This window comes from Halichoeres trimaculatus, unplaced genomic scaffold (genome assembly GCF_033239565.1).
Source record: "Halichoeres trimaculatus isolate MK-OKI-2021-1 unplaced genomic scaffold, fHalTri1.1 fHalTri1_scaffold_6, whole genome shotgun sequence".
Classification (NCBI taxonomy): Eukaryota; Metazoa; Chordata; class Actinopteri; order Labriformes; family Labridae; genus Halichoeres; species Halichoeres trimaculatus.
In genome coordinates this window covers 3,582,217-3,590,234 of record NW_027437184.1, presented here as the reverse complement: position 1 = coordinate 3,590,234, position 8,018 = coordinate 3,582,217, and positions in this window count along the sequence as shown.

The following is an 8,018-nucleotide window of genomic DNA, read 5'->3' as shown; positions in this document are numbered from 1 at the left end:
ACCAAAGCTGAATCCTTTTTCATTTTTTAACAGACACATTGTTATTTTTAGTTTGGACTTGTGACACTTTCACTAATTGCTCAGTCTTGCATTAACAGACCAATAACCAGTGAACTGAAGCAGTGATGGAAACGTCCTGATAGATCCCATTAAGGCAAAACAAGAAAGTCTTGGTTAACAGGATATTTCTAAACCATTTAGAAGCCCTGAATGCAGAATATAGCTAACGAGTGTTATAATATGATGAGCTTATTGGAAAATTTGCGTTAAAGGCTGGACTGTTATGAAGTAGAACAAATCGTTTTTACTTTCCCTTATTAGATGAAATTTTAAATTAATGCCTCTCTATGAGCTAAACTATCAGTCAGGACCATCAAAACCAGAACTGATAATTTATTTATTGTAATTTTGTAAAATGACTGTTTTGCAGGAATTGGGGGTTAAAGCACCCTGCTGGGGGAAAAAAAGCAAATATCGACAATGATTGATACCTTCAAGTGTTACAATCAGAAGGATACGTTTTTATGTTAAAAAAAGCTCTTTGAATGTACAGATGTAAGCAAAGTGATAGGAAGCACTGCTTTTTCCACTGGGGGCGCCAAAAGCAACACAAACAACAGCAAGAAGAAATTCTCTCAGGAGCTTTAATTTGAAATCTTACATATTTTTCTTTCTTTTAAAAAAAATAGTTTGAGTGTATCTTTTAGTTGTGTTTATTGTGTTATACAAAAAATAAAAATCTCATTCATAGTTCAGAAACTAGATTTGGTCATGATTTGAGATGCTATCACTTGATACCGTTAGACAAAAACTTTAATTCTCCAGCGGACCGTAGGACTGTTGATATGTGAGGTATGTTAATCCAATTAAATATTCCTCTAATGTGTGAATTCCATTCAGCCTGGAGGTAAATTGTGCTCAGGTGTGCCAAGGTTAGTGAGCACTGGTGAAAGACGTCAGCTCTAATATCATCAGTCTGCCATCGAACATTGTCAACACAAAGATTAACAGTCAGTCTGGTAGCACACCATCTTATCTGAGCTCTGTCGGGTTTGTCTTTTAGCAGAGCGATTTAGATAAACCTGAGGACTTCAAGGATGAATGAGACACTTAAAGAAGTTAAGACTAAGGTCATACTGAAAGAGAGACAACCAGTCACAAGGAAATAAAACTCTAAAGCATAATTTAAGTAAGTGATTCTGACATTAGTAGAAATAAACCTGCTAACTGTCACTTTGTGTCAACCAACTTTGGGTTTGGACCAAACCCAAAAATGTATCACCATGTGGTACACAAAATGGAAAATGAATAAAGATAAGGTCAACTTTATCTCAGCAATCTTTAAAGATGGACATCAAGCCTTCAAAGATTTGTAACCTGATGGGTTATTGGTTGCTTAAACTTGTCAGAAGTTTTTTAATGAGTCCACAATTCTCAAGAATGAAGCTACAAAGTTTGGGAACACCTAAGCTGAATATTGTCAAACATGTTGGACAAAACACAAAACTGACTTGGCTTGACTATGGTTAACCTGGATTAAAAAAATTCTGACAACAAGAAAAAAAACCTTTGCCTCCAAAGATTGACTGAAACACATTTAAAATGAGGAATCTATCCATGAAATTAGAGAGGACATGATGCACCCACCTGCTTTCAGAAGACGGACATCTAGCACCTCAATCGTCTAACCTGGCAGCTTCCACGCAGCCGTGTCCCATCCAGCCGAGGAGCATCCACAGAGTGGTGAGGGTGATGGAGGTGTGAAATGACAGAGGAAGTGATACTAACTGAAGTGATGGAAAGAGACGAGGGTGAGCTGGATATCCAGAGAGAAGAGCACCTGTGGTCCAATTTAAGATCCACTCAGAAACCAGCAAACGCAGAAACAGTCCAAAAGTCTGGATGTTTAAATGACGTCCTCAGAGGAAAAAAGTGGAAACTAAAGAGCACCTTTTTAAAGATGTGGAAGTATCTTTGCCTGAAGCAGCAGGTGCAAACTTTACCTGGGATAGTGTTCAACTTAATCTGAGATCAGTGTTTGGGGAGGGGGAAGGAGGAGAGGAGGAGAGGGCAGTTGAGGGGAGGTACAGCAGAGGAATCTGGGGGAGAGAGGGGGTAAAAACAGAAGAGGGGGAGACAAGGTCAGAGATCGGGGATGATGGAGCATTGGGGAAAGGGAATAACTCCTTCTGGACATGTTTTTAGTGGAGGGGAGAAGGAATGCTGTGCACAAAGAGAGACTTTCATACAGGATGAGTGTCATGCCTTTGGGACAGGATCTGTCATTGACACCTGCAAAGTGCCAATGATGATAAAAATGTCTTTTGGGGGGAATCAGAGGGAACACTGTGACCTTTATCCTCTGGTCACGATGACTTCTGAAAACCAAAGGTCAATAAATGAGTGCTGTTTGTACCCTGATGAAAATTGGCGGTGTCTTTTCATGCCAACTAAATTGTTGGTTGGCATTTGGATTGGGCCTGGATTGCGGTAAATACCTTATCAGGGTTCACTCAGTGCAGTTAAAGCTCAGGGCACCTGAGCACACACAAAATCACCAAAGTAGTTCAGTGTTTCTCTGGGGCATTTATGGACAAAAAGCAGAAACACACACACAGACTGAAACCCTGCTTTTCAAGCTCTGTCCTAGGTAGAGTTACAGAATTAACATCAGTCACTTTGGATTCTCTGTGTACTCCCTTTATTAATTAGGAACAGCCTCATTTACAAGGTTATACAAGACACTTCATTTCCATAGATGCTGGGGAGATACGGGAGAGAAATCTCAGGTGGATCCACGCTGATAGGGTCTGGGAAGGAGAGGGCAGTCAGTTGGGTCTTTGTTGCAGCAGGACAGTGGAAGTAACTGGAGAGGCGGGGAGCAAGATGTGTGAAAGGCTACAGGACTGAGGGCAGGCCCCGGGCTCCCATTAAGCAGCACCAAGACTCTCTGCGGAGGCTTCTTTTATACCGCCCACGTCTTGTTGTGTAAATGGATGCATATTCTTAACTAACCCGTGAAAGAGAGTGTCACATAAAGACGGACAAAAAAAAGAGGACAAACCAACGGTTAGAAGATAACGCACTGAGCCAGGGACGCTTCCTTATCTGGGGTTTATGTTTTGGGAAATGTGTCGGATAGAGAAGTGGTAAAGATTCGCTGATACAACTGATATCTTGCCCCAACACCGTTGCTTATCCATTCAGCTACACCCTGAACAATTCATTAGGAACAGATAACATGATAGGAAACAAAAAAACACTTGGTCTATACCAAGGGTCTGAAACCTGCAACCTCATGTGGCTCTTTGACTCCTTTGCAGTAGCTGATTGAAGCTTTAAAAGAAATATTATCGAAATAAAGATTTTTTTATTTTTCCTGCAGAGGGTATTGATAATTAAAGACATTGACATTACGTAAAAAAATGTTGACATTTTGTTAAACTGAATATGCATTACATCAGTAGGCAACAAAGCCTGCCACCGCTCTACTTCACCTCCTACAACATCAACAGCCCACCAACTTTCCATGCACCTGTGGCTAACCTCAAGTGTTAAACACCTAAATCTACAAAAAGAAAAATCTAGGAAGAAAATACAGACTTTTATTTATACATTTTTTTTTGGTGGATGGATTTATTTGGCTGTCAGTGTGCCAGCTTAATATACGTGCTAAATATGTGGCCAGAGATTGAATAACGACAAAAAATGATGAATTGAGCAATATTTTCATGTTTTGTTATCAAATTCAAGTATTCAGTCAAAAATTATTAATTTTTGCAATTTTTTCTATTTTTCAATTTTTCTTTTTTTTTTTGCATTTTCTTTAGATTCCAAAGTATTTTTTGTAATTTTTTTGCAAATTTTTGAAATTTCAAAAAGAACAAAAAAAGTACTTTATTTTACATTTCTTTTTTTTATTTTTTGTGAATTTTTAATTTTTTTTTTCAAAATTCTTAACTCCATTTTTTACATTCTTTCAATTTTTTAAAATTTGTTTTTAAACTTTTTTTTTTTTTAATTTCAATTAGTTTGAATTTTTCCAAATTTCTATTTTTTTAATTTCAAAAACTTGTAAAACTAGCAAATTTCTGAAATTTCAGAGTTTGAAATTTGAAAGTAAAGGTTGCAGACTCCTGGTCTATACCAAGGTTTTCAGCATACAGAGTCCCCTCATTGTAAATATTACATAAGGAAAGAATTAAATGAACTCATGTGTTGTGCAAGCGATGATATCTTTGTGTAGATTCTGTAAGAAACACTATTAGTTCCTGATAAAACATTTTCAAGAACTTACTGATTTCTTTGGTCCATTGTTATCTACGTTTCCACCATAGGCCAAAGACCTGGGTAGATAATCTGAATCAGTCCAGTGATGTATGGAAAAAATAAAAAGCTAATTGCAACACATGGCCAGACTAGTAGAGGGCAGCTTGACCACAACAAAAGTTATTCAGCAAAAGTGACAACATAGAAGAAGGTGGAAGACTTTCTGGTATCACTGTGTTAGCTTGCAGAAAGATTTGGTGAATCAACACTTGAAAGGAGTCAAGAGCTGGTGGCAAAGCCAAAGCCGGTCAAAGCCTTTCAAAAAGACAGAAAAGTTTCTCAATTCATTAACCCAGAACTAAAATCCCTAGTTCCTGGATTTGAAGAGCACAAAAGGTCTCTAGTTCCTGGGAAAAGTTCAAAAGGGGGAACAGGCCCTCCTGCTCCCAATCCCAAAACTAGCAAAGATTCCCTTTAGATGGTGTTTCCAAATAATCACTCATATCTCTAGACTGCAAACGACAGTAACACATAGGAACAAAAGTTTTGACAGGAAGAACTTTATCATGAACTCCTGGATTCACTTGAAACCCTGAAATGTGGCCATCGTACCCACAGTCTGTCCTTCTCATTGGATATCAAGGTGTTGGTTTCAAGGTGGACTGTCAACAAACACAGAAGACAGACATGGATGAGGGCAAATTTTCCCCTGCAGACGAATCACCTGAGATGATTTGTAGAATTTTGTTGAGAAGAACACTGATGACAGTCTGTGAGCTTGGTCAAACTTTCACTAAATAGTTGAGAGGACTGTCCAAACAGCTGAAATGAGAAGGTTTGATGTCCATTTGATGTTGAAACAGTGACTAAACAGAGATAAGAGTATTTGCTCAGACAATTTGGGGACTGGCCACAGAGAGTTGTCCAAACCAAGAAGTGGTTGCACATCTTCTTGATTGTTTTAACAATGGAGTAAATGAGAGAATCGACCAATCGTCCCTGATGTGTATCAACATCCATATTCAAAATGTCTTCAAGAGACAGAATTTGCATCAAAGATCTGATACCATGTGGGAACACGGTCAAAGAATACTCTATCCTAAGTTCTGGAGAGTCCATGAAGCCTGACCTTTTCAAAGAAGGTCCTGGACAGGATACCCGCCTAGCTCTGTTCAGCGGTCACCTAATCTGTGGAGCGGGCCACTCTAATTCAACCTCCTGCCCAGCAGTTGGCTCTGCCCTGCCCTCCTTTCCTTCCTTTCCATTCACAACAGTGAACCCTCCTTGCAGTAACCCAAACCTCCTTAGCCCAATGACTCTTTCCCCTCAGCACACAATAGACCCCGTTCAGCCCTCCTGCCCCCAATTCCACTTCATAATGCAATGGGGCAGATCAAGGGCAGATCGTAATACCCGCTGTGTGGACAGGTCCCGCTGTAGGTGCAATGGACGCAGTTAAACTACCGCTACCCCCGGTCTGACCAGGCGTCAGCTCAACCTGAAGTGTAAGAGCCACTTTTGGATTGGAGGCAGGAAGCTATGTCACTTTAGGGTCAAGCTCTTTGGATGTAGTAACATAAGATCAAGAACAAAAAAAGTTTCTCTTGCAACTGAGTCAAAAAAGAAAATAGATGGTTAATAACTAAAATCCCAATTAATTCAGTCATTTCACCAGTTCCAAGGTTTCAAATTCTGTTCCTTGTTTTAAAATGAATAAATGTTGAACATGTAAATGTCTGCAAACCCCTAAGAGGGTGGTCCCACTGGAGAGCGCTGGGTGGTGGCGGAGGCGGTGGGTGGCATAGATATCCCACACAGGATTAGCACGATGCTGTTGGAAGAGGAGGAGGGCAAAATAGAGGGAATGCCCCAGAAACACAACACCGCCTGACACGTATGGAATGGACTCTCTGCAGGTCGACTGCCAGAAAGAGAGAAGATCTGCAGAATCCCTTCCCCTCCACCGCCAAGCGCTCAGTCAGAGGAGTTCACAGCGAGCTTGTGGACATTCAGCCTGTAACATGAGCAACGCACCATACCATCCTTTATCTTTCCATCCGGGCTGTGAAATGCTTCATAGCAGGTAACAGGTAAAACAGCCAGCTCCTTAAAAAGGCCAGGGTATGGTTTAAGTTAGCAACAATACATTAACACACACAGGTCTGCCAAAAGTCAGCAGCTGAAGGAGAACTTGTACTCAAAAGCCCTTTTCACACATTCACATCACTCCTGAAAATGTCCTGACATTACCCTGGATCTGCAAGTGAGAATGCCAATGTCTTAACGTGTTAATCCGGACTTTAAATGGGCTTTAACTTGTAAGACCTCTTGTATAAAGTGGCTGTAAAGCCCTAAAGAGCTGTTTGAAAAGAGGCCGTTATCATCAAAGGGAGGAAGGTGTGTGGACAGTGATCTTCACACTGGAGGGATTTTAGCTGACTCATGTTCTTTGAACTTGGTCCTACCGCTCGCCCAAACCAAACGATGCATTTCCAGTAGTCCATAGGGATGAGTGCTTTTCAAATTCATACAGTACCAATGCCCGGTACCTAGAAATCAGTATCAGTTCTCAAAGGTTCCAATTTTTGGTGCTTTTGTGTGTGTTTATGTGGTAATTAATATTAGTTTAATAATATGATCTCAAAATGTTTAATTTCTTAATGCATGAACCTACAATGCTGTGTTCATGTCCACCATGGAAAATCACATTTTCTTCCACTTCCCCAAGTCACAAGGATGACAGTATTTGGTTGGTACCTATTAAAGTACCTCGTTGGTACCCATTCCTAGTAGTCCATACACTGCAATAAATTGAAATCTTATCAAGTTTTTTGGTCTTATTTAAAGTAAAAGTTGACTCGTAATGCTCAATGTGAGCAATATTCAACCAATCAGTCCAGAAAATATCTTGTTTTCAAGTTGTTTAAAGACTAAAATGAGGCCTGAATTGCGTGAAACAAGTAAAAAAAAATCTGCCAATGGAACGAGAAATTTGCTTGAAACTAGAATAACATCTTAGTACAAGTTTCTCTCCGTTACATTGGCAGATTTTTTGACTTGTAATGAGTAATTTAGACCTCACTTAAGTCTTTAATTAACTTAAAACAAGACATTTTATTTGGCTAATCAATTGAATCTGACCCATATTAAGTCTAAAAAGATATTTTATACTGAAAAAAAGTCAAAAACACTTAATAAGATTTCTGGGTTTTTTTGCAGTGTAGCAACCTGTATCGGTACTTAACGGTACCAATTTTTGGACTAACTCGTGATCTTTAATCTTTTAAACTGCTGAATTATTAAATACAAAGTTCATCCCCTATAGACTGTGGTGATAGAGAAATGAGGTAATTGGACCCCAGCAATCTTTTCAACCAGGCTGTGAATACGTTTATTAGTCCCATTAAACCGGTTTTGTTAGCTGAAATCTCAAAGAACTGCGGTTGTGTGCACTTCTGTGTGGCCTTATTTCTCTTGTCTGAAGCTTGCAACAACAACAACAAAAAGTTGTAACCCTCAGATTTTGTTTGCATTATTACAATAGTGGATGAATTTTGCCATTTTTTTTTTATCCTAATGGATATTTAAAGACCCCCCTACCTGTTTCCCAACCCACACATTGGGAACCACTGTTCTAAGGCCATATTCACATTTAGCCGGGTATTTGGGAAACCACATATTTTTATATGATTAGGCCTGTCGTCCACACGAAACTGCTGTTTTACGTCGGAAACTGATGTCTTCTCAGA